Here is a 24,257-nt window from a genome sequence, read left to right as displayed (position 1 = left end):
CAGCTAGCTGAACATGTGATCAGATTGTTTTTGTATGTTGATGACCTCATTCTCATTGCTAAAATAGCACAAGGGCTGAGGGAACATTTGAAGAATCTAGAAACCTTTTGCACGGAAGTAGGGATGGAGGTCAACACTTCTAAAACCAAGATCATGGTCTTTTCCGTAGGGAAGAGAAAACAACAATGCACTTTCATATTTAATGACAAAGCGCTAGAAATTGTAGAAGAATACAAGTAATGGATAGATTTCCATTACCGGTTCAGTTGGGAAACATGTAGATCAAAAATGATACAGGGGGGATGGAAGGCATCTTATCTTCTTCAAAACAGGTGCAGGACAGTAGAGTTATGGGATTGGAAGACTAAGAAAACCCTCTTTGGGTTATTGGTAATACCAGTTATTTTATATGGCAGCGAGGTATGGGGGAGTAGCGTATCAAACCATAAATGGCAAAAAATTGAAAGACTTCAGAAACACTTCATCACAACTAATCTCAAAATCAAATCCATCGTTCCATATGAGATTATTTTAGTAGAGGCGAGCATGTTCCTAGTGGAGGCCTCGACAATTGTTAGATTGTTGAGCTATCTAAAAAAGGTGAGTAAAATGGATGCACATCGCTGGCCTAGTAGCGTGGTTGACGGAGAACTGGCTTGTTGGAAGAAGACATGGAAGAAACAAAATGATAAATGGTTCAACAAGTGGAACATTGACTACCAAGAATGCTCAAGAAACAATTCTAAAATTAAAAAATAGGTGGCAAGAAAAATCAGATTTGTCATATGGGCAAACTAGTTAGGTAGAAAAAAAGCCTATTATGTCAAAGAATTTAATCTCACATGCGAACATGATAACAAAGAATATTTAGGAGCCAAGATCAAAGGAAAGGCAAAAATCCTAATCGCATAATTGAGATCTGGTTCCCACCATTTGAGATGTGAAACTGGTAGATGGAAGGTCCCTAAGGAAGAGAGAGAGGACAAAATTTGTAGATTCTGCAGCAAGGGTGTGGTGGAAATAGAGTGGCACTATTTGAAGGACTGTACAGCATATTAAGACATTCGTAACCAAAACAAAGAAACATTAAAAGTGAACAACATAAAAGACCTTTTCGAAGGATCAAGAGTCCTCAAGGGGGCCATTTTACTTATGCAGATTCGAAACAAAAGAGACAGGTTGGACAAATCACATTAGATTGACTAGGAGTTTTATGTGGGTTCCTTAGGCCTATGACCTCGTGGACATCATTAAAAATCTTTTATTCATTCATTCATTCTCTCAAGTTCATATCAAATGCAATTGACAATAATCAGATGCCCAACAATGAAGCTCTTGCCTCTATTTATTCTTTTCCTTCACCCTTCTAGAAGGAAATAAAATATTATTTAATTGTACTCTCTAGAAGCTTCCCCATTTCCAATACAATAATTAGTAGTGCTTCTAGAAAATGCACTCTCTAAAAGCTTCCCTCTTTTCAATACAATAATTAGTTGTGCTTCTAGAAAATTAAATTAATTAAATATAGTCACCTTTAGATTTATTTATTTATTGACTTTAATTTAATTTATTTCTCCTTATTTCTCCACTCAGCTTTCGGAGAACAAAAAGCTAAGAACTCCATTGAGGATCTAAAAGATGGGGGACATTACATTACCCATGCGACACAGTGGAATTGTTGTTCAATAGTTCGTACAGAGAAGTTGACCCTCGATACTGGCTTGTGCTTATCTTTTCCTCTCCATTGATGCCTTAACAAATATTATTTCTTCATCCATATGATGCATATCTGAAGCTTTCTTGTATGACATTGTCTTGTATTTGCTTGGCGTGCAACGTATTCATTCTCTAAGCGGTGGTTTCTAGCCCTTTGTCATTGTACATTGACTTGTCTAGGGCCTTGACAATAGTATTGGGGTTCACCATACAATGCTACCATTGGTCTCCCTTAATTGTGTTTCCCTCCACTCCCATAGAATGCTGTCATGTTTGTGCATCTTCAACCTTCAGGACAATGGTGAGGCTCATTGTATGGTGCCCCCATTACCTTCCATGCAGAGGTCACAACATGGTGCCATTGTTAGCCTCATCCTATAGTCCCACTATATGGTGGTCCCCTCGTGACAGTGCTCATACGATGTGTTGGGTGGATATTTTGCAACTGACAGTTTTGAGTAAAATCCAATCACAAAATAGGAAGACCAACCACATGTGAGACAGAGTCTCTCTTGCCTTAAGGGGAAGGCTCCCCCTTCTCACTGTTCCTTGGATCAACTCAAGGTAAGGAAGAAGGTGAGAGATTTGAAAGGGTATTACCAATATACTATCCTCTTAGCTTTCAAGAAAGAATCCACTTACCCACGGACTGAGTAATGGGCAAAATGAAATCTTGAATTACACTTCTATCTAGAGTTGTAAAAGGTGATACCGATAAACTAACACTAACTCAAAGGCTGGTTGAAAGGGTACTAGTTTGGCTCTAAGTCTAGTCTTAATCTATGTTATAAGAATGATCTTTACTATTGGGGCACAAAGACTTCTAGAAGTAAAGGGTTCTAACTATTTTGTGAATCAAGAAAGAGATATAAGCTATAATCAAAGCTTCTAGTCTATATATCTTTACAACCACTCCCAGTCAAAGTTTTGGCTCCGATTGCTTCATAAATTTTTTTATACCCAATTATCAAGAATGGAAAAAATATATGAATCAAAGATAATAAATGCAAATCACAGTCAAAGATTGCAAGTTGCATAAGTAACAATTGTACTGAATCAAAGTTCTGTTTCAATTATTTCTTCATATTCAATTTTCTTTCAAAATGGTGCTACATAATCAAAGTTATGCTTGCACAATTTCTCCAGAGCTCTCTTACATACAAAATAAGATACGATTTCTATAATGAGAGAGCACTCCTTTATATAGGTAAAGGAGTTGAGAAAAATGAGGAAAAGTGGGAGCAACTCAACCAACTTTGACCTAGTCTAACTAACAAGAGAAATTATTGGATTACATGTCACTACACATGCAAATTGTATTACACTATTTCATGTAATACATCCTCTTCAATCTACAAACATGAAAACGAAAACAAATAACAATTTTAAAGATTGTTGTTTAGTGCCTTGAATATGATGATGGCATTACACACTGTAGGAAGATCTTAAATTTCCATTGTCTTTGATATGGCTTATATTCTCACTGCATTAGCATATGCTGATTTCACAATCCTGGAATTTGCTAATAGAGAATCCTGTAAGTGCTTTGCTAAGGATTTGGACAAAGCAAACTTGTTCATTGAATGGAAACCAAAATCTTCCGAATCTAAATCAGCATTGACCCTAATTGTATATTTTGAAGTCATTCCCTCAATTGTAATCAAGTTACCATTTCATCAAGAATTTGACATCCCATTTGTTCCAAGTCGCACATGATTCCAGTTTCTATTGCCTTACAATTTTCTAAGTTTGCCTGTAACTTTGTTACAAGCTTTCTTAGTGACTCTTATTTATAACCCATGAGTCCATGACATCTGTAGAATATTTCACAAGATGGAACAATGTCATATGTTACCATGGCATCCCAATCAAATTTGGCAATCTTATCCCAATCATTCAAAATTTCTTTTAGTGTTAGCTTTTTGAGTAATAGATGCAATTAAATCATGTAGCATTTCTTCCACACCTCTAATACACCCAAGGACTTTGGTCATATCTGCAATGGTCTGTGGTTATATCTGCAATGGCCTGTACTCCTTCAGAAATGACTTCTCTCATCCAAAACTTTGTAGCTTCTACTATCTTTTTCTCTCTAGGCGTTTGGGATGCAACAACTGCATGTTGTGAGGATTGTTGTCAAATGACCTCATTTAAGCGAACAACCTCTTGTTTGAGCTGATTTTTCTTCTCCCATAATTCATGATTACTCTTTTATACATTGGCAAGTGCATCCTGAGCATCTTATAAACAATCTAGTCGTGATTGCTTTCCAATTTCTACTTTAATGAATTTGTAATCAGAACGGCTAAGTTTTTCAACTGGCTTATCCACCAATGTCTCAACAACTTCTATAAACTTAGTCTTTTCAAAATCAACTATGATCCTAGAAACAATCTTATCTTTCAAAGATTGAGATAGTTTTTTTTATAGGAAGGTTATCTCGGGGTACCAAAACCTTTCTTCTTTTCATTGTAATCCGTCTCAACCATGCAGACAAACTGAAATTTTCATTTGCATAAACAAGTGTAGTGGTGACCATAGGCATTGATCTTGATTGTACCTCTGTTGTGACTGAGCATGACTTAGTTTGCACAGCTGAATTGATGGGAGCATGAAGGGAAGATTCTGTCATGAACAACTCAAAACTAGTTAGGGATGTATCAAGCTCAAAAACTTGGCCTTCTATGAGGGTTGGAAAATCCTCAAACACATTCCTTAAGTGTTTACATTATTTAGCTGTTGAAATGGGAGAAGCCGCTGAAAATATAGGAAGTGCCAATGTGTTTACTTTTGAAGCCGTGATAGAAGGTGTGAAGATAGTGGAGAATGAATCCACATAATCATCTATTGTACCCATGAAATGTGCTCCCTACATGAATGGTTCCTGAGCTTGTGTATGCCGTGGAGGTGATATGATCATGATTTCTCCTTCTTCCTCCTCTTCGTCTTTATTAGATTCTCCTTTTGACTCTTGATCTTGTTCAAGTGTCTGAGATGATTTAAATCCTTTTCCACCTTTCAATTTGAATTTGAGAGATTTCTTTATATCTAAGGAAGATGTACCATCTTTGCCTACAATCTCTAATTGTGATTTTTTTCCAAGTGGACCAAAACTTCCACAATCCACCCCTATCTTAGGATTCACTCTTTTAAGACCTTTGATTTTCAACCGTTTATTGGTGTTTGCCAAGATGGACTGAAATCGATCAAGGATAGAAGTACCTTTCTTTCGATGTCATTGAATGGGAAAAGGGCATCCTTTATTTTATAAAACCAGCCTAATGATATTCTGGATCAAGAATATTATCATCTTCAATTTGAAGATCAATTGGAATTTCAAGCATATTAAGATCAATAATTTGCTACAATGTTAACCTGCAGTAGTCCATTTTTATAATATCCAGCTCTGTTCTCATATCAATCCAAATGTCTTCTATATGGTGGACATGAGTGAATGCTCTCTTAATTACTGAATTCATCTCTTTGTAATCAAAATCATATTTGGCTTTGAACTTCTTCAGTGTAGTCAACTAAAGTTATGCTTCCATGGCCTTTGCTTTGTGTACTGAATTGATCATGTAATGACCAATCTCCAAAGGTTTGGTAGAGGTGATACCAAAACCTAGCCTATGCATAGTATTTTGAATAGACTAGACCTCCATGAGTTATCTAGCCAACTCCATTAGAATGATTCTATCGGTAGCATTCCTAGGTAAGATATATTGCCTTCCTTTGAAATACCCAACTCTCAAATAGGTAAAGGTTGGAAACTGAATAAAGATGCAACCATATTGATTAACCTTATCCCAAGCCTCATTAGACACTCTTTTGACAGACAATTGTTTATCAAACAAGCATCAGAAATGTCCAAAAAATGCATCTTGAACTCTCCTATAGTGATATTTACTATTTGTCAAGGTAATTTCATCATAATACTCCCAAATTGGAACTTGAAGATGATTTCCTTTGGTTGGAAGTCCTGAAAAAGACCCCATAGCAGTAGCGATGTAAACAAGGTAGGAATTCATATAAAATGGTGTTGAAGTTCCTACGTTAAGCAACTGCTCACAAAGCACAATATTGATAAGTTCTCCCCGAAGATATGTTCTTTATTATTAGTGATTTTTAAAAATGAACTTGTACATCCATGGTTCAAAATCACTAGAATGCTTGAGATGGCATATTTTGCTGAGAAGGGTAATCAAGTCTTTGTATTCTAGCTTAAAATTGGGTATGTGAATGGTTTTAGGTGCTTCTCTTGGAATCCAACCAATATAAATTAACATATTTCTGATAAGTTCCCTTGTTTTCATTCCATACTTTAAAGATTCTTCCTTTGTCAAATTCACACATTCTGCACTCTGTGATACTTCAAAAATTTGTTCAATAACCTCAAGGTGAAAGCTAATTAATGACATTACCATCTACATCCTTGATCATTTTAGATTTTGGACTAAAATGCTTTGCACATCCTAGAACAAATTTTGGTTCCAGGGAAGCCATAGGGAATGTAGACACCAAATGAATATAACTCCTTTTGATGTGTTTCATCTCATGATTGGCAGGAGCTTCTATCCTTCACAAGAAATCTATTATGTCCACATGACCGATCTCTGTATCTGACATAATATCAAGAATAGATGTGACTTGAGGTAGAGTTGTATGAGCCAACTCTTTATCATATTGGTATTTCATTTTTCCTTTCAATTTTGTGGATGAGGGCATTTCTTGTGCTTGTGCGGCAACATGAAAATTACAAAATGTGAACACATCATCAGAGGATATTGCTTTCACAAAAATGTTGACTCTTGATCAAGAACAAAGGTTTGAAGTGTGGATTAGATACTTCAAAGATCTAGTGTAATGATCTTAAGAGAAGATAGCGTGAACATGCAAAGGCTGAAATGTGACTCGAGAAGATGGAAACATGAGGTAGAAGTGAGCTTTTATGGATGTCTTAATACATGAAAGTTGAATGCATGGGAATCCGCATAAAAGATTTTTTTTTACCTTTAAGGAGTAACCTTTAGTCAAAAATGAGTTCTCTAGATGCTATTACATGAAAAGGGATTTTCATGTAATCATGATATGTGATTAGGTTCGAAGAATGAGATGCAATGTAATTGGGGAGCGGAAAATGAGATTATATGTAAGTCCATATGAAAGATGGAAATTTCATGCAAATACAGATGGAGAATGAGATGCATGTAATCACATGTAGAGAATGAAATTCAGTGTACTATGACATATATGATGAAAGTGGAATGAAACAATGCATCTGCACGAAGAGGTGGAAGGTGGAGTGAAACGTGCTCAAGTTTTGGGGAAAGAACTTGCAATTTCTTCCAAGTGAAGAAAAAAAAGAAAGCAAGCAAACAAATGACAAAAACAAGCATAAAGAAAACATGTACCTTTGGTCTTAGGCTCAAACATGTCAACAAACAAGTTACTTTAAAATGCAAATTCGAATTTGGAGTTTGGGGAAAATCCAAAAGTATGAAAGTGAGAATTTTCATCATTTTAAAAGGAAAAATGCACTTTTCATGACATTGATATCAACAAGTGTGCAACATCAAGTTAAAACATGCATCGAAATAGTAAGATAAGCATGAATTAATGAGAAAAATGAAAAATGCCCACTTGCAGATTAATGAGCCAAAAATGGAGAAGGAAACTCCAACTTTGAAAAATTCTCAAAACAAACTTTGACCTCTTCAACCTTTTAATATCCCCTACTTAATGTGACCATCAGGGTCAATAGATTAGCCTATGATAGGAACTTCCATAGGCTAATGAAGTGATTAGGGAGCTCATTTGGCAATATTTTCAGGAGTTACTATTGTCGATCAAGATTACGCCTATAGCAAGATGCAGAATCTAGCCATCCTATTGAAACATGGAAACTCTCTTAGGTGGTGGGTTGTCCTAAAATAAGAGATGAATCTTTGGAAGCTAGGCCATTTCCTAAATAGTGATCACCTAATCCTAAATTATACGCGAGATAAGGGTTGAGAAGTGAATAATGAATATGAACACTAACCTAAATGAGGTGATACACCGATGGTTTTGAATGTAACTTTAATCAAATCAACACGAATTATGAAAGACACAATTGATTCACAATACTCAGACAAACATGCAACCACAAAAGTGTTTTTATGCAAGGACCGAGATCTTCTGCTTTGAAAAAGAGACCTAGGTTTCACCAATTTTCTGTAAAAGAACAATGATCACAAACAAAGACCTGTAATCACATGTATCAAGATTCAAATCTGCAATAAGGAATGTAACTTAAATGAAGGCAAACACAACATTAAAGTAAAAAATTTACACAATTGCACAAGAATCGATGAAAGGAACCGCTGAATCTCTATAACCAATGCTGAAAAAATCTCTGCTATAATTTTGCTCTTACAATCAATTCAAAATCTGTAATTACAAAAATTTGAATCCGAAAGAAGATCCCTCATAATGAGGTGAATGTACAATACATAGAACTCATAACCCTAATTCAGATTCAAAAATCATGCCTAGGAAAAATTAGTCAAAAAATGATAAAAATTATGAAGAAGCCTCTAAAAACCGCTCTCAACCACCTACCTAACTGATAGATAACTGGAAAAATGCCTCTAGCCCATCAAAAACATGCATAAAACCCTAACTCGGATCCATCAAGTAACCCAAAAATATAGCATGTAAAACTCCTCATAAAATATGCAAAATATGCATAAAATATGCATTTGGTATTTTGAGTTCGACTCTTATATGATTTTAATGCCGAAGTTAATTTACTTTTTTATGAAGTGATAATTAAATAAAAGACTTATCAATTAAGTCACTTTATTATAAAGTTGTTTTAAAAAGGCATTTCCCATTTATCCCACATTGCTTATGCAAATGAAATCAACTTCTTGGAGGACTTTATATTCTCTTGGCTGGAATGAGTTGGGGTATGCTTGGATGATATTACTATTATGCTATTAGATTTTCGGGAAATCTAATTGTTGAACTTGGAGGACGAAACCCCTCTTTGCTAGCATTCTCTTTGCTCTTGAAAAACAGAATCAGGAGGATTATTGGGTGTTTTCATTCAGGAAACACAATGAGATTTATTGGTGAGTTCACACATATTTTAAGAGAGCTCTAAAGTTCAGGTCAGAAGTTGCTTGCAGCCATGAATAGTGTTTTGCTACAGTGTGCATGAATAGTGTTTTTGCTATAGTGCACGTGAATAGTGTTTTTGTTGCAGTGCACGTGAATAGTGTTCTTGCTACAGTGCACATGAATAGTGTTTTTGCTATAGTGCATGTGAATAGTGTTGCTACAGTACGCGTACAGTGTTGCATTGAGTTTCTTGTTCACTCTTGCTGATTAAAGGTTGGGAGGCTGTCATTTCATCTATAGATCACTACGCCTTCTACTTCTAGGTTCCTTCCATCATTACATTCATTTTAGGCATTGTAATTGTTAAATACTAGTCTGAATATTTGCTGCAACCTATAAGGCAATTGTATGTAAACATTTCTATTGCAAAATCAATATTTTATCAACAAATAAGGAGGTCCAAACTTTGCTTATGTATTGTTGTATGTTTGCTAAGTGTTTGTCAAGATGCCATGTTGAAAATAACACTCTAATTGATAATACTTAGTAGTCTGCAAGTCTCCTCTAAAACAAAAAGAAGGGTGGATATTATAGTGGTATTAGAGCCTAGTTGTCCCCCCATCCTGTGGAGGCATCATAGGAAATTTAGAACAGCAAGGGAGAGGGAAAAGTATTTGACGAAATGTCAAAACACTAAAATCAGGTTAAAGAAGTTTGTTGAGCATGAGTCAAGGGCCTTATAACTTCGATACCAGAGTAAGACAAAATAGCATTTTGGACTTGCAGAGTGAATAGTCTAGTTTATCCGTGCAGGTGGACATAGAATCCAGTCATATAGACAAAGGAGATATTCTTTGATCAAGACCTTTTAGTGCAAAATGATATGTTCACAAATGACCTTTTAGAGCAAAATTGGACTCTCTAAGGGTCACTGCATGTTTTTAAAACACTTGAATATACAAGTCTCATTCTTGGATTGTTATTGCATATTTTAAAACACATGTATTTACATGTTTTATGTGTTTAAAAATTGCCTTTTTTTTCAAAATCACGGTCTCTAGAGGCAATTACATATTTTCATGTAAATGTGTTTATAGACATGCTATGCACAACTTAAGTGATGAATTTAGCACACATCAATTTAATTTTTGAAGATTTATTGCTTAAATGGGTCATAAATAATATTTACACTATATAGATAATATATAATGTGAAAATATCATTCAAAAAATAATATTTGCTAAGTTGCTTTAAATTAAAACTCAAAAATTAAATCAAACTATATAGTTAATATAGTTACTTAAGTAAAAAATAAAAAGCAACTCAACTTAAAAATATAACATAAAGTGCACTATATTCACTTGAGTGATAAATTTAAGTGATAAAGTAACTTAAAAACGTGACATAAAGTGAATTTATGTTATATTTTTTAAAAAGCAAATGTCAACTTTAAAATATAACATGATATTTTTATTCATGCAATTACACCTAGAGAGTCCACTTTTTGGGCACTAAAATGATAATATGTTTGAATTGCCAACTTTGATTAAGCCCTAAGATAGACCGAATAGAAGAGAAAACGAAAGCAATGACTTGAGTGAAACCAAAGGACCCAAGATTAACTAACACATACTCAAAAATGAGAAAAATGATGTTGAAGGCTTCAAAAATCAAGTATAGGCTCGACAATCAGAAAAACTAAAAAGGCTTGACGACGACCTTCAATAAAAGGATTTATTATATCAATTGGAGTCGATTGATTAAGCAATACTAGCCAATTAAATAATAAACCATAGTTACACTGTCCTATGGGATGGGGGTATGGGGGACAAGTTTCTGAGATAGGGGACAGAGGGGCCTTGATTTGGTGACAACAGGGGATGGGGGGTGGCAGGGGGAGTAGGGTTGTATGTACTATACATATGGTACTTAGAATGCTAGTTATGAAAAGATTTACTACAATATTAGATATAAAGATGTAAAAAGCTTAAACATTGAACATTACATTGAAGTTTTGATATCACTATGAAAATGTTAGCTCCTAGGCTCTCCTTTTTCACTTGCAAACACTTTATTTTCTCTTGCACAAACCCTATCTCAGCTCTTCACTCTTCTTGCTATTGCAAACAATGAGAAATGCAAATGTGAAAAATAATGAAGAATAGAAGGCTTTTGATGAAAAGAGGAAGGAATGGGGCCCACATCCCATTATAACAAAAATAGAAACAATTTTTTTTTTACATAATGCCTTTTTTATATTTTTAAATTTGCCCCATCTTGTTGCCGTGGCAGACATCTAGGCATCCCCCCTCACCCATAGGGGACGCGGGGACATCTCACCATCTCCGGTGGAGGTGGTGCTCCAAGTGACACTGCTTGAGACACCAAGAGGATGTCCCCCTATCTCAGGTGTGTCCTCATCTTGAGTGCGGCCTGGTTTTGGTAGGGGGATGTGTCCCCATGTTTCATTGTAATAAACTAACTCAACGAAATGTGATACTAAATTGAAAAAGTTTCGTACTGTTACCTATATTTTGTGGTGACAAAATGCAGGACAACACGATGACAATCCTCATATGGGGCCCATGACCATACGATGTATTCTCTTGTTTTGAACCATTTTTTTCAAAGTAATAACTTATTGAGCTTTTGAGGCTAAACTAGGTTCTTTGGATGCCTTTCTTGGTATATTTTTAGTTTCGACCTATTCACTACCTTGGGGACCTCCTTGCCATTGAGAGTCCATAACTTGATCTCCTTGTTCTCTGCAACTTCCCTAACTTTGTAAGGTCTCAACTATCTAACTTTAAATTTACTTGGTTTGATCTCGTTCCCCCATTATACTTAAGCACTGGTTGACTAGAGTGAAATATCATGTAATGTTCTTAGTCCTTCCATGACAACCCTACAAGGAGACCATTCAATTGTTGCCAGAGATGTCCGTCAATGGTGTCTGTACTCTAATATCTGATGACAAGAGCTACCGTACGATGATTGCAAAATGCAATTAGGAGGGGGTGAACAGTACAAAATTGGGCCATACTGAATGATTGGGCTGATGTATGATGGATGTGGGTTGCTCTATGGTCGTACGGTGGGAGAATACAAGAGGGCCATACAGTGGCAGCCTACTAGGCCGTACGGTGTTCTTGCTAGTGTACGATGGAAGGGGAGGGATGGCCTGCACGGTCATTCGTACAGTGGATTGGTAGCAAATGGAAGGGAAGATGTGTGGGGAGAAGTCTAGGTAGGCCGTATAGCAAAATGTACAGTGAGTGGAGGGAGGAAACAAGGAAGGTACGGGGTGTGGTGGAAGATGTGTGGGGAAGTGAAGGTTGTACAAGCAAAGAGGGAGCCGCACGAAAATGTCTTGATGCCACACAGTACGACAATGATTGCAAATTTATTCGTGCAAACACAAGTAGATCAAATACAAGATTAGAAACTTGAACACGAATAATTCCTCCAATATATGCCGAAAGATGTTGCTCTGAATTGCCAGATCCGAGTGAAGTATTACAGGCGAGGGAATAGGGTGAGGGTTGAATCCCACCGAAACCGCACAAGCAAAATATGGAAAATCTTTCACTTTTAAAATGGTAAACAACAGAGAATCCCAACTGGAATTTGCAATACAAAGAAATAATCCAAATTGCATACCTAAAGACTACCTACAAGCCGTGCTTAAATACCCATTGGGAAACTTTTCGAGGGTGTACAAAGATACTGGACGACGACACAAACTACGGAAACAAAATAAAAATGGGTCCGAGATATATTAAATCAATCGGCCCATTAACAAGGTTTAATTAAATACATTTATTTTATAACAGGGACATTATAGTCCTCCCGTCCCAAAATTTGCTTGTCCTCAAGCAAATGCACATCTAGCTCTAGGAAACCTTCCATAATCAGCTCCTTCAGTTCCGAGTCAGGCAATGAGTAGATCTTCTCGCCGAAGTAAATGATGTCATCAATAACTTTGTATCTTTCATCGCGTACATATCCATCCATCAACTCACATACAAGTGTTCTTGGAATACTCGACCAATAGATGGGCCTGCTAATTATCCAAGGAATGTGGTAAGGTGTTGACTATCTTGTCTTTATTTGTAGCGTTTGGGACCAAATCCTGTTTAAAAATTGCTTCCATCTTCTTGATTGTGACTTCCCTCGATCTTTTATTCGACATTCCTCTTAGCAGCACCTTCTTGCCATCCGTCTCGAATGAAAAGTCCATCCTTTTGAAACTTTGGGTGTACTGGTCAAGAGTTTCCAACCACTGAATGCCCAAAATGATATCAGTATCAACCAAATCTATGACAAAGAAATCATCTGTCATGGTATATTCTCCCATGGAAATTTGTAGCCGTGGGATCACATGAGTGCAAGGTAACAAGGTTCCTCCTGCAACCTTAACCTCAAGTCTGCTATGCTCAACTGTGCGCAGGCCTTTACTAGTGACCAAAGATGAATTGATGAAATTGAGTGTGGCACCACTATCAATCATGATTGGGACTCGTTTTCCATGAAGTGAATCATGAACCCTGAAGATAACACCTCCAGTCAATGTAGTGAGGGTAGCAATGGAACCCCCTTTTTGTATCAAGGCATTTATTCTAACCTACAGGGTAATGTCTTCATTGGTTGCTGCAGGTATTTTTCCTTCGTTGTCATCAGGCATCACCTCAATGTAATGAATCTTTCCCTTCCCAAGGCAACGATGACCAGGTCCCCACGGTTCTTTGCATGTAAAACAGAGCTTTTTCCTCTGGAGTTCTTGACAAGAATCTTCATCAATCTGAAGTTTCTTCTGAATTGTCTCCTTTTCCTTGTCTTCTTGTGGAGATGGTTTTGGTGTAACTACGTGAGTTTTGGAGGAAGATGCGGCCATGTCATGCACCTTCTTAATAGCTTCATTGAGTGCACACAGGTTGAACCCTTTGATGCAACCTCTCAAAGGCTCCCTTGGCCCATCCATGAATAACACAATTCGGCGTCTTTCAGAGATGTCTATGACTAGCATTGATAGCCTTTGGAACTCAGTGATGTAGTTGTTTATAGTGTTCGTTTTCTTTAGCTGAGCTAGATCTTTGAAGTTTAGCTCAGGGTCTTTCCCATCGAAACGGTCAATGAGTCTCTCAGTGAACTCGACATAAGAGGTCACTTGGTCATGACCGAGAGTGACCAATCCATGATGCCACCACTCATGCACCACTCCTTCCAGATGAAGTGCTACGAACTTGATTGCTTCCTCTTCGAGCATTGGATTGAATTGTAAATAGGTATCTACCTTTAGGACCCATGACTGTGTGGTAATGACTTCAGATCCATCAAATGGCGATAAGTTTACCTTTCTGATCTTTCTCTTGAGATCATCACTAAAATAACTGCGATTTCCCCCGCCAGAATCTCTCATTCTTAGATCAACATACTCTCTGTAAGATATATCACCTTCCATATTTGTGTTCCGCCAATCTTCCCAAAGTTTTTCTTGCATTTCCTCAAAAGTGGGCTCTCTTCCTTTGCGTGGTGCTTCTGTCCTTGGAAGGAAGATGGATATCGAGGGTCAAGAGCGAGAGGGTTGAAAATTTATCCTTCCCGAAACAGAATCGTTGCTATGCCCATTTTGTTCTCCTTTCCCTTAGCCAATTTTTGTAGAGTTTCCTGCATAAGCATTTGGGTTTCGTTGATTTGCATTTGGTTTTTGTTTAGCTCTCTTAAAAGATTCATGAGTTCTGTCGTGGAATTCTAATGATCTGCCATTCTATCAATAGGGTTACTTTGCCTTCTCCTTCAAGTATAAACTTGCATTCACTTCCACACGCAGGCAGGATCAAAAGCTCTGATACCATTGTAATGCTCTTAGTCCTTTTGTGACAACCCTACAAGGAGATCATTCAATTGTTACCAGAGATGTCCGTCAATGGTGTTTGTACTCTAATATCTAATGACAAGAGCTACCATACGGTGGATGTGGGTTGCTCTGTGGCCGTACGGTGGGAGAATACACAAGGGCCATACGGTGGGGACCTACTAGGCCGTATGGTGTTCCTGCTAGTGTATGGTGGAAGGGGAGGGATGGCTCGTACGGTGGATTGGTAGCAAATGAAAGGGAGGACGTGTGGGGAGAAGTCCAAGTAGGCCATACAGCAGGTCGTACAGTGAGTGGAGGGAGGAAACAAGGAAGGTATGAGGTGCGGTGGAAGATGTGTGGGGAAGTGAAGGTCGTACGGGCAAAGAGGGAGTTGCACGGAAATGTCTTGATGCCACACAGTACAACAATGATTGCAAATTTGTTCATACAAACACAAGTAGATCAAATACAAGATTAGAAACTTGAACATGAATAATTCCTCCAATATATACTGAAAGATGGTACTCTAAATTGCCAGATCCGAGCGAAGTATTACAGGCGACGGAATAGGGTGAGGGTTAAATCCCACCGAAACTGAACAAGCCAAATGGAGAAGATCTTTCACTTCCGAAATGGCAAACAACAGAGAATCCCAACTGGAATTCGCAGTACAAAGAAATAATCCAAATTGCATACCTAAAGATTACCTACATGCTGTGCTTAAATACCCATCAGGAAACTTTCCGAGGGTGTACAAAGATAGCCAATGGCGATACAAACCAAGGAAACAAAATAAAAATGGGTCTGAGATATATTAATTCAATCGGCCTATTAACAAGGTTTAATTAAATACATTTATTTTATAAAGGGGACATTACACATCACCCTAAGATGCTTCTCATGCCATGCCTTCCACCATTGCTAAGCTACATTTGTCACCTATTGTGCCATCATCCGACGCTTATCAACCTTATTGAGTGCGTACAATCATTCCCTCAAACTCTCGATATTGCCCAACTTGTTTTCAATTGCTATTTTGAGACTTGGTACTATAATATTCATTGATAGGACGACTCTATGCTCATGCATTAGCTAGACGAGCATTTGACTAGTTGTGACCTTATAAGTAGTACAATATGCCCACAAGAGTGAAGGCAAATTTTCCTCTTAGTCCTCCTATTCTACTCCATATGACTTGTAAATGATAGATACCAATATCTTGTTTGTCGCCTCAGCCTGCCCATTGGCCCTAAGGTAGTATAGACTTGGTAAAGAATGGAAAACTTGAATTTTGTAGTCAACAATTTGACGACGTAGTTCACAAAATGGACTCCTCTATTACTTGTCAACTAGATAACAATGTTCTACCTTGTTATAATTTCTTCATAGATGAACCTGGAACATAAAGACAACAATTTATCTTGGAAAACCCTCAAACCTAAAGGGAAAGTTGTTTTAAGAAAATAATAAATGTCCAAGTATAATGCTTTCAACTGAATACAATGCTTATGCCACAAAGCAATCATATATATTGAATTGAGAGACGACTCTTATCATAATTGAAAGTCTCTTCATTTTCCAAATGCAAGTCTCTTCATCTTTCAAAATGCATGTCTATTTGCATGTCATATAACTCTTCATATAATAAAATGTCAGATATTTAGGATGAGATACCTAGCACAACTTGAATGTCACATTGTGCTCACTTGTTTATACAAATATATCATCATAAATCTCTTCTCTAGCAATAAAGGATCTCTATCACAGCTATAATCTTCAACATTCCCTCTTAGCAATGGAGAGATCTTTAGTATGGCAAGCACACATAGTTGCAATAAAAAATGTCAATAAGAATTTCTCATCACATATTTTCTAAATAAAACATTGTTATCTTAGCATAACACTATTCACAATAGCTACTGCTAGAGGGCAAACCATAAAAGCCTAAGATTAAAGTCATGGAACCACACATATGACTTCCACCATACCTACTCGAAGAGGGTGGATCCACCGTACCTACTAGTAGAGGTTGAAACAAGGGCTTTTTACCTCAAACTTCTCCCAGAGAAGAATGCATTTCCACCATGCCTACTTGCAAAGGGTGGATCCACCATACCTACTTGCAAGAGATGGAACAAGGGCTTTTACCTTAGACTTATCCCACAGAAGAATGCATTTCCACCATGCCTACTTGCAGAGAGTGGATTGACCATACCTACTCACAGAGGGTGGAATGAGGGCTTCATCTCATACTTCTCCCAGAGAAGAATGCATTAACAACATGTATAAGAAACACTAAGATTCTCTCTCAACAGAGACTCCCTCTCAGCATGAGCAACATTCTCACTGCTTTGATTATCACAATAAGAGAGCTGATTCAAAGTTGACCAAACAGGGAGCTTTAGTAGTCATACTGCCACACATGCTTGCCAAGAAGTAGGCATTATCCCTCTATCAAGCAAGTTCCTTCTGAAGTTTATTTCTGCAGCTGAGTGGACTCCCTTTGAATATCATTTCTTCGTCTTAAAAGAAATTAATCATACTAACAACCTGATCAATTCAGTTCCATGACTGCAAGCAGCATTCCCATTGCTTCTGAATTCGTCCTACAATCAACAAAGATTAATATTAATTCACAGAACCAACCTATCATGAAAAGAAATATAGAGATCAAGGCTAAAAGCATACACTCAGTGATTTAACAAAAATTCATGATCAAAATTCAAAGGAATAATCATAGAATGAATTTTCCTCGAAAAAGATCTTAGCATGCACACAAATATGGATCGAAACACAATAATCTCTTTTAACAATATTGAACAATAAACACAAATCAGCATTCATATAATGATAATATATAGCACTTGCTAATAGCATAGAGATGCATGAAAAAAAAACTGCATATACATGAGGCAACAACACACAGAAGTCTAAATATGAAACACATGATACAAACTAACAAAAAAATGAGAATTTACGACAAAAAACATGTTCTGATAAAATACATAAACTAGAGACTTGAAACACTTTCATATATATCTCGTAACCTACTACTTGCTTACAATATCATTCGCACGCCATACACACAATGAAAAAAATGTGCATTCAATATCTGAAAGTAAATTGTTGCCAGAAGAGAACCCAAAAAAGAATACCTGAAGGGACTGACACTGCATTAAGAGTCTTGACATGAATGGAAATAAGAGTTACAAATAATATCGTTCAAGAATGAGAATAAACACCAATAAGTAAATATAATTATGAATCGCCAGTATACTCAACAATGACAAGGATAGACAGAAACAATATCAAAAGCCATGAAAGCCATTCTCTGAAGACACGCAAGCCATCCACCGACAGACAAGAAAACTAAATCCACTTCAATATAAACATGAAGAAATATGTACTGATGGTCACAAACAATCGCTGCCATATTACAAAACATATGCAGAGCTTCGACAGTGATGATTTTAGGATCACACAAAGACAATAGAAATACGACAAAGACAAAACATAATATGCAATTCACGGAATACCAATATAATCCTTGCTTATGTTTAAAATAAAACTAATAAATAAATACTCAAGAATATATGCTGCAGACAAAGTACAAGACTAGATGACAACAAAAACAGTTGCACACAGAACAGAAAAGAACAAAACTTCTTCAATAAAATCTGCTATATACTGAGCACGATATCTCATTTCTGTATAAGACAACACACACACTATACTTTGAATTAAGCCAAAGAAAAGTCATCATATACCAAAATGGTGAGTGATTCATTTACACGTGGGAAACAATGTAAAATTGAAGAGGCACAAATGAAGATGATGATATACGTTCATGAAAAAAAACCAAGAGTAATGAACTGCTGGTAATAATGAAATATAATCACTGCCAGCAAATGAGAAGCATCTTAGGGTGATGTGTTATGGAATGGGAATAAAACAAATGGAGCTTCATAGCAAGATGGTTGCCAGAACTGATGCATGAAACTTTGACATAGGAGATATTTGTTATCGAGAGGTCGAGAACACATACAAGTAGAAGAATTTGAATAATATATACAACAAAATCACATCAAAATGATTATCAAAAGAAATCAGCCATAGATGAGTAACTGGTGCCAAAAGAAAATCGGGTAACACTGCAACATCAGAGTTAAATATTCATGTAGCAGCTACAAATTCAACACGTATAGATTGCCTACATGCAATTTGCAATAGATACATGAACTAAAGAATAAGAGAAACTCCCTTAATTGCTGTTACTTAATGTTTAGCCCAAAAATAAAGATAAATAACAATTAACAAAAGAAGAACAAAAAGGTACATAAAGACGCAACAATTTATCCCAGGTAAACCCTCCAACTTAGGGAAAAACTTATATTAAAATAATAAATGTCCAAGTGCAATGCTCTTAACTGAATACAATGCTTATCTAACAAAGCAATCATATATATATATCCAATTGAGAAAGTCCTCATATTATAACTGAAAGTCTCTTTGTTTTCCAAATGCACGTCTCTTCATATTTCAAAACATATGTCTCTTTGCATGTCGCATCTCTTCATATAATAAAATGTCAGATATCTAGGATGAGACACCTAGCACTCCTTTGAATGCCACATTGTGCTCACTTGGTTATACAAAAATATCATCATAAATGTCTGCTCTAGCAATAAAAGATCACTATTGCTGCTATAATCTTCAGCACACTCTCCTCTGAAAAAGACAAATTACCTTTGGAAATGCTAAAAAAGGCTTAGCAGAAATAAGTTTGTGTGAGATGGAATTGTGTTGGGTTCCATATGTTTGGGTTTTGTAACAATCTTTATAAACACCCTTTTAATGTTTGAGTCCATCAGATTAAGTCTCATGTTATCTCAAACACAAACTTGTCAACTGTGAACATCTTTTCAGCTCTGTTCTAACAACAATCACTGAAGCTCTAACATACAATCAAAGACCACAACAAGCAACCCCAACCCAATTAGCTGGCATGAAAAAACAAGCTCCAATACCACTGTAATATTCAACCCTTTTTTTGATGACATATAACCAAAGTTGCATGGATATGGTCACCGATTCAAATACGGGTACAGTATTGGATATAGATATGGCAATTTTTTAAGACCTCCAATATATATCAAGACTGTTGGATACAAGATTCATAAAAAGCAAATACACATTTTTTTTGCACAATTTTCTATGTTATTACAGGATATTTTGATTACTTTTAAAGCAATACGGACAAGCAATTTCTACATACACAATTATAGGTTGATTTCAATATTACAATATAAAAATATGATAGAGTTGCTCTAGATGATATTTCAAAAAACTAGATAGCTGAAATAGTAAAACATTTCATCATCCTTCCTCATTTGGTGAAGGTTTTTATTTATACCAACACAAAAAAGTTGGATTAAAGAAGTTTGTTTTTAATTAAGGATGATTTAGGTCAAACTTTTAAATAGTCAAATCACTAGTATTTGGCATAGTTGAAAAATTGAGGATTTTTTGGCATGTCTGGGTACGGAATCTGATGTATATCCCCGCCACATTGTATCCTTATCCGATACCGCCCAAGGAGGGATAGGGAGTTTCTTTCTGTGCTGTATATACCACAAGAATAATGACATGCATTTGATTAATGTTTCTGTCATAAGTCTGATAAAATATTTTCAACATGTAACGGCTCTAATTATAAGTTCCTTGACGTATTCACCTTAAAATAGAGAGTTCATTACAGAACAATAAGGAACATGCATAGTTTCATAAAATCAAAATTCGAATACCTTAGAACAGTCATTAGATGGTGTGTAGTAGGTCTGAAAATGAAAATGGCGTTTTTTGACACTGCTATTGACTGATCAGTCAAGTATAGCACCCAACAGCAAAGGAAACTTCTTCTTCACACCTCCTTAGAGCATCAACTCACCCAACAACTCTAGGTAGCTCTCAAAAAACACCAAGTCCAATCAAAAGATAACTGTGTCATACAGTTTTCAGTCACTTATTAGTCTGTCTATGAACTGTGTCGTACTGTTTCAGTCACTTATTAGTCTGTCTATGAACTGTTACATCATAACAGCTGAAAGAAGCTCTCATGTGGATTCACCCTTTTAGCATGCATAAACACCCATTAATTGTCTCCCTTCACCATGCTTTAACCCAACAGTCCTGTGCAAAAACAAAACTTCTATATGACTATCCTGTAGGTCTGAGCAAATTTTCTGAGCTGATAATGGACTACCGTAGCCTCAATCAGCAAGAGAGCAATTAACAATAATTAACCACAAGGCTTAGCTCATCCATTTAATACACAAATTGTCACCAAACTAACCTGACGACACCTATACACCTCTAAACTCAGTCAAAGACATGAAATCAGTATGATCAATCACTATAAATTTAAATGACAACATTCTTTGGAGACTGAAGTGAAAAATCCCCAAATAACCCACAAAATCCCAGAAAGGTGGTTGTTATGCAAGAACTTACTATAATGGCAACTTCTGTAATAACCTTTTGAAACTAAAAACCAAGCTCACTAAGAGCATTGGAAAACTCATATTATGTCTGGAAACCTGGGGAAAATCATAAAAAACTGGCCAACGCTCCTAGAACAAGTTGGCATAAATATGTGACATTACAAATTGCTAGTTTTTACGATCTTGATGTCTTGTTCGGTGAAATCCTGCAATCCTAACTGGTATTGTAGAAGCATCTACAACTTAAAAAAGGATCTCACACATTAAATATCCTTGATGTACAACTTGCCTTAGAGTTTTTCCTTTGGTGGTGTAGACTCTAGACACCCAAAACTGACCGCCTTTGGTCATTAATTTACCCGCTATTTCATCTAAACTTAAATAATACCGTATTATTTAATTGATATTATGCATAGGATCAGCTACCTTAATTATTTACTTCCATCTTTAGTCTCCTTCCAAATGAATTAAATCAATAAATCTTTGAATTTATTTCTCCCTTTGCATGTCACATCCTTGTACCTTTGCCACTTGCCTCCTAATCGGAATCCACTTAATCCTTTCACTAAACATGTGCACACATTTTTTAAATAATTAAGTCAACCCTTCCCAACATATTCAGATGGGTCTTTCTGCTTCAAATACCCAAAAATAATTTTTAATTCCTTTATTACTCTTCTTCATCCTCCACCATAAATCTTCATCCTCCAATATAAATTAGCTAATTCGTTTTCGTCCCGAAATCTGTACATCCAACATTTAAAATGCTTTTATTCTCACTTAACCATTTTCTATTTGAGCGCCCTTATGTGGCATGTTTTTTCAGTGTGTGCACATCCAGATCAAACATCTTGGTCAAGTCATTGCAACAGGAGCTTTGTTTACTTTGTTTTTGTGGTATTTCATGCTAATTTGACTTCTTTTGCCTAATCTTGAATGCTGTATTATTTGGTGTGTGATTTTTAATTGATTTCTTAGCTATTTGATTGCACTGTGGAATCACATTTCACTGCACACAGGTGGTATATACTTATTTATACTTTTAACGAGGATACACCATTGTAATGGCTGGACAGTATCAGAAGATAAAAACAGTATTGGTAACATACCGTTGTAATGAGCTCATGATTTTTAATGTCCAAGAGAAAGATAACATGTTCTGAATTGTGAATTTCCCACGTGCAAAGACTGAAAATGATTGATGAGATTACGATGAAAACTAATGTTATGCTTGGGCTCCATCAAGATTATCTCTTCTGAGAAAATTAATAACTTTTACCATTTTGATGTCTTGGGGAAGAAGACTTGTTTTGACTGAGTGGCTCTAATGGAGACATTAAATACCTAATGTCTATACAATCTTTAAGGTTTGTTGGGTGAGAAATCTACATGGTGGAGTATTTTGTTTATTTATTCCCCTCGTGTGCCTTCAATATTTCATCTTGTCAGTCAAAAGAATTTTTGGACCTTTTCCTACAGTTAATCTAATGTATCTGCTCCAAATTTTCACCTTATGTTAGCCTACTTAAGCAATTGCTTAATGTTCCAATTCTATTAATACTGTAAGTTTAAAAAATTCAAATCTTACATTTTATGGTTGCTTTGATTCTCAAGCTTTTAATGTGCATCTTGTGTTTGCAGGCTTTTGAGCACTTATTAGAGCTTCAGTTAATTGCTTTTATCGATAAGAGAGGGCACAACATTGCATTGGAATTCCGACCGGTGAAATTAGTTATTGCTTCTCATGAGCTTCACGAAGGATTAAAAACGAATTCCGTCTGTCCGGTACACTTATATTTCTTTCTTCGTTTTGAATATATGAACTTTAATTTGCATATAATCTTTGTAGGTTACCCTCTAACTTCAATCCGTTTTTCTTATCTGTTAGGTTGTCTTACGTCAATGGTTTGACCAGGAGAAGTTCAAATGAAATCTATACATTCACGCCTATTCATAGGTCAGCATGTAATCTTTAGATGGTGCAAGTGCTACATATTTGTTCATTGAGTTTTGTTTCTAAACCTTGTGTTGTGATGAAATGCAAATAAATTTCTTTGATTAAGAATAATTTTTGTTTATGTTTTACTTTACTAAACAAAATTATCTGCACCCTCATCTTCGTCTTGTTTCTGTGCTACTTTAATGAATTATAGCCTCGAAAGTTCTCATTGGATTACAACCTGACTTTCTTTATCAGGGAAATTTCTCACGCACACCATGAGAAGCTAGTTAAGTGTAAAAATGAGGTCACTGGTTCTCCAGTGCTTATCCATGCAATGGAAGCAACAAAGTGCATCAGATTTTGATGGAAACAAGACTATACGGTTGACAATTCCATTCTTACATTTTTATTTTGTGTATATTTCCTTCTTAATGAACTGGGACAAGCGTTGAAATATTTTTCTTTTCCTTTTAGAAGTGGAGAATCATTGTATTCTATGTTTAATAGTTTTCTTGGTTGGTATTATTGGAATTTAAAATTTTGATATCTTTATACTATTTTTCTCTCTATATATACATACTTGTTAGTGTGACTAGGGCATTGCAAATTTATTGAAGTACAAAGAGGTTAAATAGCAACCATTATAATGTAGGTGATTCAAATTCACTTTAGAGGAAAAATGTGGGTACCTCTATTCTGAGTTTGTCTTGGAAAGGTTATTTTTAAAGTTTCAAGAAGCTTGCCAAAAGAAAAAATTAAAGCATAATTGCATGCACTTATTACTGTTGACCCTAAAGGCAATCCTAGTGTTGTCTATTAGTGCAAAACACTTAGTCATTTAGAAAACAGAGTTGGTTGGTCAACACTATGATCAAGCCACAATGAAGGTCGAGCTATAAAGAGAAGTACACAAGTTCAGTTTGTGCCAAGGAGTCAATAGTAGTCGAGCAGTTAGTTGTTCCTAAGTTATCCAAATGGCAACACATCATATAACTTAAGTGGTACATGAGCCAATCATTTTAGAGAGAAGGTAGTTCAAGTCAAGTGAAGTATATGTCGAGGATCACCATGAAGAAACAAGCACAACTGAGCGTTAGAGGTTTTATCTGCCAAGTTATACAGTTTGAGTATATGAGTT

At 36.1% G+C, this 24,257-nt stretch overlaps 1 pseudogene across 1 annotated transcript in view; it reads left to right on the top strand.

Moving 5' to 3' along the window:
• The window catches only part of LOC149542591 (origin of replication complex subunit 4-like), a 264,049-nt pseudogene extending 240,476 nt beyond the window's left edge, over positions 1–23,573 (top strand). Inside the window, exons 16-18 of the transcript XR_016355108.1 lie at positions 22,819–22,962; positions 23,066–23,134; positions 23,375–23,573. The product of XR_016355108.1 is annotated as an origin of replication complex subunit 4-like (transcript). The remainder of the gene's footprint in view (positions 1–22,818; positions 22,963–23,065; positions 23,135–23,374) is intronic.
• The last annotated feature ends 684 nt before the right edge of the window (positions 23,574–24,257 follow it).

The sequence above is a fragment of the Cupressus sempervirens genome, chromosome 8 (assembly GCF_028749045.1).
Source record: "Cupressus sempervirens isolate cs-2001-9-10 chromosome 8, ASM2874904v1, whole genome shotgun sequence".
NCBI classification, from domain to species: domain Eukaryota; kingdom Viridiplantae; phylum Streptophyta; class Pinopsida; order Cupressales; family Cupressaceae; genus Cupressus; species Cupressus sempervirens.
This window is presented reverse-complemented; position numbering and strand designations above follow the sequence as displayed.